This window comes from Echinops telfairi, unplaced genomic scaffold (assembly GCF_000313985.2).
Source record: "Echinops telfairi isolate 266 unplaced genomic scaffold, ASM31398v2 ScPeMD7_7400;HRSCAF=8409, whole genome shotgun sequence".
Taxonomy (NCBI): Eukaryota; Metazoa; Chordata; class Mammalia; order Afrosoricida; family Tenrecidae; genus Echinops; species Echinops telfairi.
This window is the reverse complement of record NW_022111300.1, coordinates 59,967,243-59,977,056: the sequence shown is the minus strand read 5'-3', so window position 1 is coordinate 59,977,056 and position 9,814 is coordinate 59,967,243. Positions and strand designations below refer to the sequence as shown.

The window sequence follows — 9,814 nt, the reverse complement described above, 5'->3', positions numbered from 1 at the left end:
GTCCTCTCTAAAGAGAGCCTGGCAGCACTGTGCTTTCAGCTTTGGGCTGCTAAGGGCAAGGCCAGCGGTTTGAACCCACCGCTCACCCCAAGGCTGGGTCACAGTCTGAGTGTTGTCTCAGACCAAGGCTGGGGAGCAGTACTTCTGCTATGGATGGGACTCAGGTCCTCTGCACAGCCATAGGTGTGCTGGCTGCCTGGTCGGCACCGTAGTGACCATGGAAGCTCTTCTGGCAGATGGCAAAGATGCCCTGGCTGACGGTAACTGTCGACCGTGTGCCTGCCCTGAGTGTCCGTGTGGTTCCTGCTCACTGCAGACACCATGTGACGGTGACAGTCAGGGACTGTAGCTGCTGTCAATGCTGAGAAGACCCAAATCCTCACAGCTGGACCAGAGCCACACCGTGATTTGTGGAGAAAAGATCAAAGTTGTCCAGGATTTCATCTTGTCTGGATCCACTGTCAAGGCTCGTGGCGGAAGCCACAGTCCCGAGATCAATGACCCAATCCCATTGGTGCATCTGCTGCATGCGATCTCTTCAGAGGGTGGGGAAGCAAAGAGGTTACTGTGAGGACGAAGGTGTGCCTGACCCCGGCCAGGACACGTAGGATTATATATATACAGATAAGTGTGTGTGTGTGTACATACGTATGGATAGACAGATACAGCACGAAGAAACAAGCCGCTAATTGGTCCACAGAGCAGTGCAAATGGCTCAGTTCAGCTCACTTCCGTGAGACAGTTAATACACTGGCATACCTGCAACTCACGAGGGCTGCTGGGTGCACGTCAAGGAAGCAGACACTGAGTCTTCTGTGGAGCAATGCAGGCAGTCCGGCCACAGGCAGCAAACAGCAGGACAGGTCACTCAGTCAGCCAGATGACAGGGTCGACAGTCCCTGGCTCAAGTGATGTATACGCCAGCAGTGTGGCGAAGCAGGTCTCGAAGGAACCTCAAACTGTAGCGACACAGTCCACGGGTTGGGTGTCCCACAGGTAGTGTAGCTTGCAGGTTGAGGTGGAGAACTAGCTAAGGGAGCTGCACACTGGTCTGATCATCAGAGAGCAGGAGACAGGAAGGCGAGGCTGTCCGATCCATTTATCTCTTTGCCCTTCAATTAAACTGCCCCCTTATTAATCCCACATGTGTTTATTGGCCAGGTTGGCACAATGAACCTACCTATCACACCCGTGTGCATGTGAGAGATGACCCTTGATTAAGGAAGACTGGAGCAGGATGGGTGCATTGTACCACGGTGCTGGTGAGGAACACTGAAAGGGCCACGGACTGCGGAAAGAACAAACATCTGTCTTGGAAGAAGTCCAGCCAGAGTGCTCCTTGGAGGCGAGGATGCTTCATCTCATGTACTTGGGACATGTCTGGAGAGACGTGTTCCCGGACAAGGACAAGGACGTCATGTTGGTGAAGCGGAGGGCTGACGGCAGAGGATCGGTGCATGGCTGCAACAACGGGCTCAGACGCAAGAACAGGACTGGTGGTTATCCTTTTGTGGTGCACGGGGTTGCAACAGCAACAGCAACCGGATACCTGCTCCCCACAGAGCAGGCCCGCCGGTCCCAGAGCCGCGGAGCTCTGCATGTCTCATCACTGGTGTTCAGAGGTCTGTGGACTGTGAGCATAGGTCATGTTCCATGAGAGAGATACGTCCAGGGTACAGCCGGGAGCCGTAACCATCCTGTCGGAAACCCACGTCCACATCTGAACCTGGGGTCTCAGCGCTGTAGGGCCGTGACCGCTTCCTGCAGAAAGAAACCTGTGCCCAGGCGTGCCACTGGGTCACGGGCCATGGTCGTCACCCACTCCGGAAGGCACCTTGAAATGTTGACCAGCTTCCCGTCTTACTTCCATTTTTGCCAGATTTCCTGAGATTTAAGGCAACTCTGTAAAATTAGGAATTAAAAAAATCATTTTATTGGGGGCTCTTATAGCTTTTATAACATTCCATACATCAGTTGTATCAAGCATATTTGTACATATGTTGCCGTCATCATTTCCAAAACATTTTCTACTTGAGTCCTTGGTATAAGCTCCTCTTTTTTCCCTTTCTTACCCCACCCTCCAACCCTCCTGCACCCTTGATCAATTATATATTGTCTTTGCTATGTCGTATCTTTACACTGTCCATTGTCTGCCTTCACCCACATTTCTGTGATTGGCCCCCTAATATTAGGAAGTTTTAAAGGCGTTCTCCTGATTGATGGATGAGATAAGATTTATATGGATGATCTTGATGTTAATCTAGAAAGGGGTCGTTGGGGATGGATCTCCAGTGCTCCTTTGGGGCAAATATTGGTCCCTGGTGGTGCTGGCTGAGTGATGAGAGTTGGCCGGGCAGAACCCTGGGAGTGACCACTATTTGGGGGTCTTTGCAAACTCCCTGACAGTGGGGAGGAAGGGTGTGAAGGACGTGGGGCTTCGGGGGAGCAACTCTGAACTCTGATGTGTAATGCGTGACAGTCTAGAGGCAAGGACAAAATCCTAAGACCCTCCCCCCAAAACACCAACTAAACTCACTGCCCTCTAGTTGATGTTGACTCGTAGCACCCCCCCCCCACGTGGGTCCCCAAGACTGTCACACTTTATGGGGGTAGAAAGCCCTGTCTTCCCACAGACCTTCTGTTGGTGAAAATGGTCGTCAAGCAGAAGGTGGTATAAGATATGAAATCATGATAACAATGTATAATTGATCAAGGATTCACAAGGGTGAGAGGGTGGGGGAGGGAGCGGGAAAGAGGAGCTGATACCAAGGCTCAAGTAGAAAGGAAATGTTTTGGAAGTGATGGTGGCAACATAGGTGCAAATGTGTCCGATACAGTGGACGCATGGAATGCTGTAAGAGCTGTACGAGCCCCCAATAAAAGGATTTAAATAAACAGAGAGCTCACGTTCCTAGAATGAAAAAATAAACAAAGTGAGGCCAACATGGGTTTTCATCACCTGAAGCCGAAACCAAGCTTGCAGTAGCTGCTCAGGGCGGAATCACGAGGGAGGGCTCCTCACAAAACCACGGACAGCACGCAGCGTGGGAGGCTGCTCTTCCTCCACTAGGCCTCGCCTGTCCTCCACCAGGCCTGTGTGCGGTGATCGAGCTGCGCCCATCTCTCGCCCGTCGTTCCCCGGAGAAGCCTCTGCCCCTCGATTGAGGCCGCAGCAAAGCCACCGTTCGGCATCCTCCAGGACTCCGCTCATGTTCCTGCAACTATGCTCTGTGGTAGGGAATGCTCCTCCCCCCGCTCCCCAATAAGAAGTCTACCACCGATGGAGCCTGGAGGTGCACGGCCTGGGGAGGGGCTCTGGTGAAATCCTGGAGGGCAGCCCTCCTGGGAAGTGGATTCTCAAGATGCCTCTCCTGGCCCTTGTCTCCAGGTCATTCTCCATTCCCCTCACACTGCTTCCCAGGAAGCTCCAGAGACCATCCTTTGTCCTTGGGGAAAATCTGCCGGCATGACCCCTGTGGAGTCAGCACGACCTCTGTACCCTCCCCTCTGCCATGAAGGCCACTGGCCAGCCGAGCCTGGCGCCACTGACGCGATTGGACCTTTGTTGTGCTTGTGGGCTGTGGGTGCCACGGAGGGCAGCTTCCTGGCCGGGGCTGGGGGTCTGGCACAGAGTCCAGTCGGCGGTGGTGTTGGGTCACCCTTGGACTGGGGACTACTGGGTCAGTCGTTCAAATCCACCAGCGGCCCCATGTGCACAAGACGAGGCCGCCTGCCCCGTGAGGACTGATGGCTTCGGAAACCCTCCACAGGGTTCCTCCGAGTCCGCATGGACTGGATGGGCGCGGAGCGATCTGGAGTGGTGTGGACGTCATGAGACACAGAGTACCTGCTGCTGGGGACGCAGGCCTGGGCTTCCGTTGGTGAAAGTCACAGTGGGCTTTGGTCACCAAGATCCCAAACCAGACTCCCTGCCGTCCAGGCGTTGAGATGCGGACTCGGCGATCCTGCCGGGCAGGGCTGAGCTGGCCCGTGCGTGGGTTTGCGAGACTGTAATTCTAAAGCGTAGAAGAAAGCGACATCTTTCTCCCACAGGGCAGCTGGTGCATCCAAACTGCCGGCCTTGCGGTCAGCAGCCCAGCAGTAACCCACGGAGCCCCTGGGGCTCAGGACAGGCCTCCTGTAGAGGAGGGGCAGCAGTGTTTCTAGAGTTGGGGCTTTGGAACGGGCTTCATTTTCTTACACCCTCAGTGTTTCTGGGTCTTGCACATGCGCTCAGTTCTGCTTGTGAGAGAAGAGAGGTGCGTTTTGTTGCTTTGATTGTTGTACTGCATTGCTCCGAGTCACGGTTGGAGCAGGCAGGCTTCGGAAAGTCCCAGGGAAAATCCCATGGTCCTTTGCCCCAGTGTCCCACAAACTCGAGTACCTCATGTGCTTGTTCACGACCCCGGCCACTTGTGCTTCATCTGTGGTTTCCCTGTGCACACACTCGGCATGTGCTTGCTCACGTGCTTGGTTTCCTTCCTCTTGTTTGTTTGCGGGAGCTCTTTACATAGTGTTGTGTGCCTTCCGGCAGGTGGTCCTTAGGCTTTCCGTGAAGGAACATGTGGGTGGAGTTTAGCCTGTCAATCAGGTCGCAGCTTGATTGGAGAGCAACTGAGATAAATGGCTTTCGGGGGAGTCTGGCCTCCACCTCTCTTTCTCCCTGGAGGCAGGCCACACACTCTCTCTCTGTGTTCACCTTCCTGTTGAAGAGCCACCCTGGAAGCTGCCAGAGCCCTGCGGTGCCACCCCCCATCTTCCGGCACCCTGCATCATCGATGTGGCTGCGTGAGTCTGAGGGGGGACTCTCGGACTTGATATGGACGGGCTGGGCTGTTTTCTGATCCACAATTACTTCTTAACATAAAGCTCTCTCTTACGCAGATGCATGAGTGCCACTGGATTCGTTCCTCTGGTCAGCCCGGCCTAACACAAAAGATGACCACTTTCTCTGCTGTCCGCTTGGCTTTCTGGTGCCCGCAGGAAGTCCCTTTCTGTGGACGTTGTAAACAGGCAGACCTGCCAACCTTGATCGCGGAGGTGTCTGGACCTTCCTGGTCTTCATTGACCCAGTCAACTTGACGGCTGTGTGTCCTGGTGCACGTGGCTTTAACCTTCCTGGCCTTATGTGTGTGAGGCCTGCAGAGCTTCCCCTTGCTCAGCCCCAGGCGCCGTGGGGTACGAGCTGCTCTTCTGTCTGTTACCTGTGACTGCCGACCTCGCTGTGTGCCCCAGGGCCACGCACCAGACTCTCCATGCTTCTTCTAGCTCTCCCTCTGTGTTCCCAGGGAGATGATACGGGGGTGTCCACACCTGTGCTCCACATCAGGCTGCTAACTGCAAGGTCAGCCGTTCAAAACCACCACCGCCCTGTGGGAGAAAGGTGGGCTTTCTGCTCCCGTCCAGCAAGACGGTCTTGGAAACCCACAGGGCTCTGAAGTCCACTCCCACGCTGTGACCCTGTCTGGCGTTTCCAAGAATTGTCTCTTTACAGGAGCAGATGGCCTCGTCTTTCTCCCTTGGAGCGGCTGGTGGGTTTGAACTGCCGGCCTAGCCCACAATGCCAACAGGGCTCCCTGAACTCAGCCCATCTCTCTAGAATCATGGTCACACGTGCTTAACTGTCAGTGTCGGTGATTTAGGTGTGGTGTGCGTGAGCGTGCATCTGTGTGTGTGTCGGAGGTGTGTGTGGAGGGGCACGCAGGGCAGGGAAGAGATGGAGATGACCAGTGTGGGTGTGTCCCTAGACACCCTTTAAACAGAGCCCAGAGCATCTCTGTGCTTGGAGCCCCTGGGAAGTGGGAGGTTTGGGGCTGGGGGGCAGGCCCTTCCGAAGGGGCTTCTGGTGACCACAGCTGCTCAGTCCCTCGGGGGACCTGGGCTCTGTCCCATCATGTGCCCTTGGGCTTTGGGTCTCCCGCAGGGAGTCCTGACCCCCTGGGCAGCACCGTGTCCCCTCACACCCAGGTTTGCACGTTGGAATCAGCGGCAGCAGATGCTGTCTGCGTGGGCCCTTCCTGGAAATTCACTCGTTCTCATGGTCCCCGTTGTTTAGACCGAGACCGCGCAGGGTGTCTGGGCCTCGGTAGGAAGTGGGAGGACTCGGATTGACGGCAGCTGGCCTTCCGACGGACGAGCGTGGCTGTGTGGCAGGAGCGTGCCCGCAGGAGCGCGGGACTCACGTGCGCTGAAACGTCGCCTGGAAATCTGTGAGCTGCACGTGTTTTGAGTGGAAGTCTTTTCCTGGTTGGTGTTGTCGTCGGTTTGTTTCGGGAAACGGCGGGTCTTGTTTCTCGGCTGGCTCGCTGACTGGCTCTGGGTAAAGGTGCCCTGGCCTTGCCATCGTTAAGCACTGGGCTGCTAACCAAACATTGGCCGTGCAGACCACCTGGAGGAGGTTCCACGGGAGAAAGGCCTGGCAGTCCTGGACAGGTGGCGTCTGGGCCCTGTAGGCAGCTCACCTTGCCCCGTAGGTTGCTGAGTCAGAAGCATCTAGAATCCTGTGCAGGGCCACCGTCTCCTGGGCTTGTGTTGAGCGCTTGCCAGCTCAGGAACAAGGGGGGGGCGGTCCGGTGGGGGGCTGTGGGAGGCTGCCCAGGGTCTGCCGTCTGCATTTGCTCCCAGGGCAACAGGTGCTCCTGCTAGCTAGCAAAGGTCCGAGGCTGGGAGAAATTGAAGATCACCTCCATCTGTTTGCTCAAGTAAAGACCAGCAAGCCGCTGGCATCTGTCACTTGGTTCTGCGATGTTCCTGGCATGGGGTGACTGGGCGCCTTTGGATTCAGCGCTGACGTGGGCGGTCTTGTGGGTCTGAAGAATATTGGAGGCCCGTGGCTTCAAGGACGTGTGTCTGTGACCAGAGTAGAAGGTCCCCCGAGTTAGGGTCTCATCTGTCTCAGGGTACGGAGAAGGGGTTCGACCTGGAGGCACAGCGGTTACGCGTTGGGCTGAAACCACCAGGTGCTTCCAGGGAGAAGGCTGAGGCTGGCAGGCTGTCCACTCTGTAGCGAGCAGCAGTCTCGAGACCCCACAGGGCAGTTCCACCCGGTGCTGTGGGGTCCGAGGATTGGCATCCACTCCATGGCAGTGGGCATTGTTGTTTGCTGGTGCCATATGGGTTAAGCCTGTCCCCTGACAGATGCCGACAGAGACCCCCTGCTAGGAGCACTAGCTCAGAAGCCCACCGGCCTGGCTCCAGCAGCCCAGGGCTGCACACAGGCTGAGATTAGGGCCTGGCTCCTTCAGGACTCCTAGCTCTCCTGGCTCCAGCTGGTCCTTGTTACGTGATGTCACCTGCCCCTATTTATCTGTCTGTCTGTCTGTCTATCTATCTATCTATCTATCTATCTATCTATCTATCTATCTATCTATCTATCTATCTATCTATTCTTGGCTCAAGAAGTAAACAGGCAGAGAGGCGTCCACGGTGAGAATGCGTGGGAAACGCGTACGGCAGTTCCTCTGTCCCGAGAGCGGACTGCATGGAGAATTGCTTCTTTGTCCTGTGGACTCCAGGAGTACATGAAGAAGCTCCCCCCTGCATCATGTTGGTTCTGAGGGAAGGGCCTTGCGTTGAAGTGGAAGGTTGGGGGAGGGGGAGCATGCCCCCTGAGAAAAGACTCCTGCTGAGTCAGCTGTAGCTTCTCGCTCTTCTGAAGCCCCTCAGAGGTGGGCCTCATCTCCCCCCAGCATCCGCCCTGTCCAGTCCAGCCGCACTGCTCAGACTGAGCTGGGGAGACACCCTGGTGGGAGATGCTGGGGGGACCTGGTGCTGCTGATTCCCACCGGGGCCCAGACCCCAGCTGCCAGCCCCCTGCCACTGTCTGCCTCCTTGTCGGGGACACCAGGTAGCCAGTCCACTACACTTCTGTGCCCTGGATTGAGAAGCTGGTGTGGGCAGTGGATGGGTGCTCGGGCTGCCGAGAGCTTGGACGATTCCAGAGAAAAAAGGTCTGGTCCCCTGCTGGTGGAAAGACTGCAGCCTGGAGTCCCGTGGGGGCAGTTCCACCCAGCACAGGGGGTCGCTGTCAGTGGGTGGTCAGCTGGACTGGAACCGAGCAGGGTCTTAAGAGGACACTCTGCCTTCGTGCAGGGAGGCCGTGGGCAGGACTGAGCTCCAAGAGATGGCCTGTGCGTGGCCCTGGAGCCCCGCAGCAAAGTGTCCGTCAAGGGAGTCACAGGGACGCACATGGTGTCCCCAGGGCAGGGCTGAGCGGAGCACGCACTGTGCTCCTGTCCCCTGAAGGAGCTTGGTGGCCCTGTGGGGTGAGGGCTGGGCCGGCCTTGTCATGCTTGAACCATGGCCTCTGGGCATGACTCCCACCTCCTGCGGGTCTTGTACCCATGGTGGCTGCTCAGGGAGTGAGGTGGTTTCGAAACTCGGCTTTTGTTTCCGAGTGGGTGGTTCGAATCCAGAAGCCGCTGTAAGGGAGAAAGATGGGGCCGTCTGAGCGCGGACATGGAGCCTCCAAACCTCGTGGCCAGCTCTCCCCAGGCTGCCACGTCAGACGAGGCCCCACGGCGGTGGGCTGGATTGCGCTCTGGAAACGCCGTATAAGGGGCTTCAGCAAGGGGGGCGGAGACCCGGGGCTGGAGGACTTGGACTTCTTTCATGCATGGCCTGTGAGCGGGCTCACAGAGTTCATGGGAGAATTCCCAGTTCTTTCCTCCACCTGCGTTGTGACAGTCGGGGGCTCTGTGTGTTGGTGGCAGGATTCAGGGAAGGGGCGGCGAGTGAGCCAGAGTTCGTGTCTGACGCCTGGCCCCTCCGTCCCGTGTGTTTCTGTGGACATACGTGTTACACACAGGCTCATGAATTTATCTCGCGAGCACACACACAACCCCCCCGGGAGGAGTGATGGCTTTGTAGCCCCCTTTCCTTTCCTGGTGAGATTGTGCCCTCCTGACGTCTGTTTTTCTCAGGCTCGTGGGTGACTCTGGCCATGGACAGCTGCCGGGACGACTGACCCCCGGCTGGCGTTTGGGGAAGCGGGTTGGTGGCCGGTGTGTGTGTGTGTGTGTGTGTGTGTGTGTGTGTGTGTGTGTGAGAGACCTTGTCCTTGTGGGCGTAGGTGGTCTGCGTGGTGAGGCTCAGCCCTGGCACTGTGGACTGGCCACAGACTTCCCTATCTGAGTGACCCCATCCCTGTCCCCTGCTGTTCGAGGCCCCGGGGCCACATTGTCACATGGGTTCCCTAGCAAACCACTAGTTCAGGGTTGGCTTCAAAAGTGAACTTGGTCTATCTTTAAACCTGCCCCCATGGTTTCACTTGCCGAGGGTGGTTGCGGGGCTTGGATCCCTCCAGCAGCCCACACAGCATCTCCAGGTGGGTCGAACCCCAACCTTTCCTTCACAGCAGAGCTTGGCCACGACATCCACTGGGCTCTTGTGGCTTGCCTGCAAGCCGAGTGTCCGAGGGAAGGCAGGTGGCTGCGCCTGGAGCGAGGGTGCTTCAGTGAGATGTCCCTACTTCGCTCCATCCTGGCTCTCCTGTGTGCCCATGGGCGGCTCTGTCCCTGCCGTGCAGAGCCTGCTGGGGGCCAGTGTGCTGTCCACACACCGGCACCTCTGGGGAAGGGCGGCCGGAACTCGGCTCCGTGAGATAGGCTCCATCCTGTCACTGAAGAGTGTCCCCACAGCAACCCTGGGGGGCGTACCGGTTACGTGTCGGGCTGCTAACCACAAGGCCGGCGGTTCAAAACCACCAGCCCCTCCATGGAAGAGAGAGGAGGCTGCCTGCTCCCATAAAGAGGTCAGTTGGGCTCTGTGAGTGGGGACGGGCTCGATGGCAGGGACTAAGTCTGAAGGGGACATC

At 57.1% G+C, this 9,814-nt stretch overlaps 1 protein-coding gene across 1 annotated transcript in view; it reads left to right on the top strand.

Moving 5' to 3' along the window:
- The window catches only part of ZNF516 (zinc finger protein 516), a 59,226-nt gene that overhangs the window by 28,191 nt on the left and 21,221 nt on the right, over window positions 1-9,814 (top strand). The window lies entirely within an intron of this gene.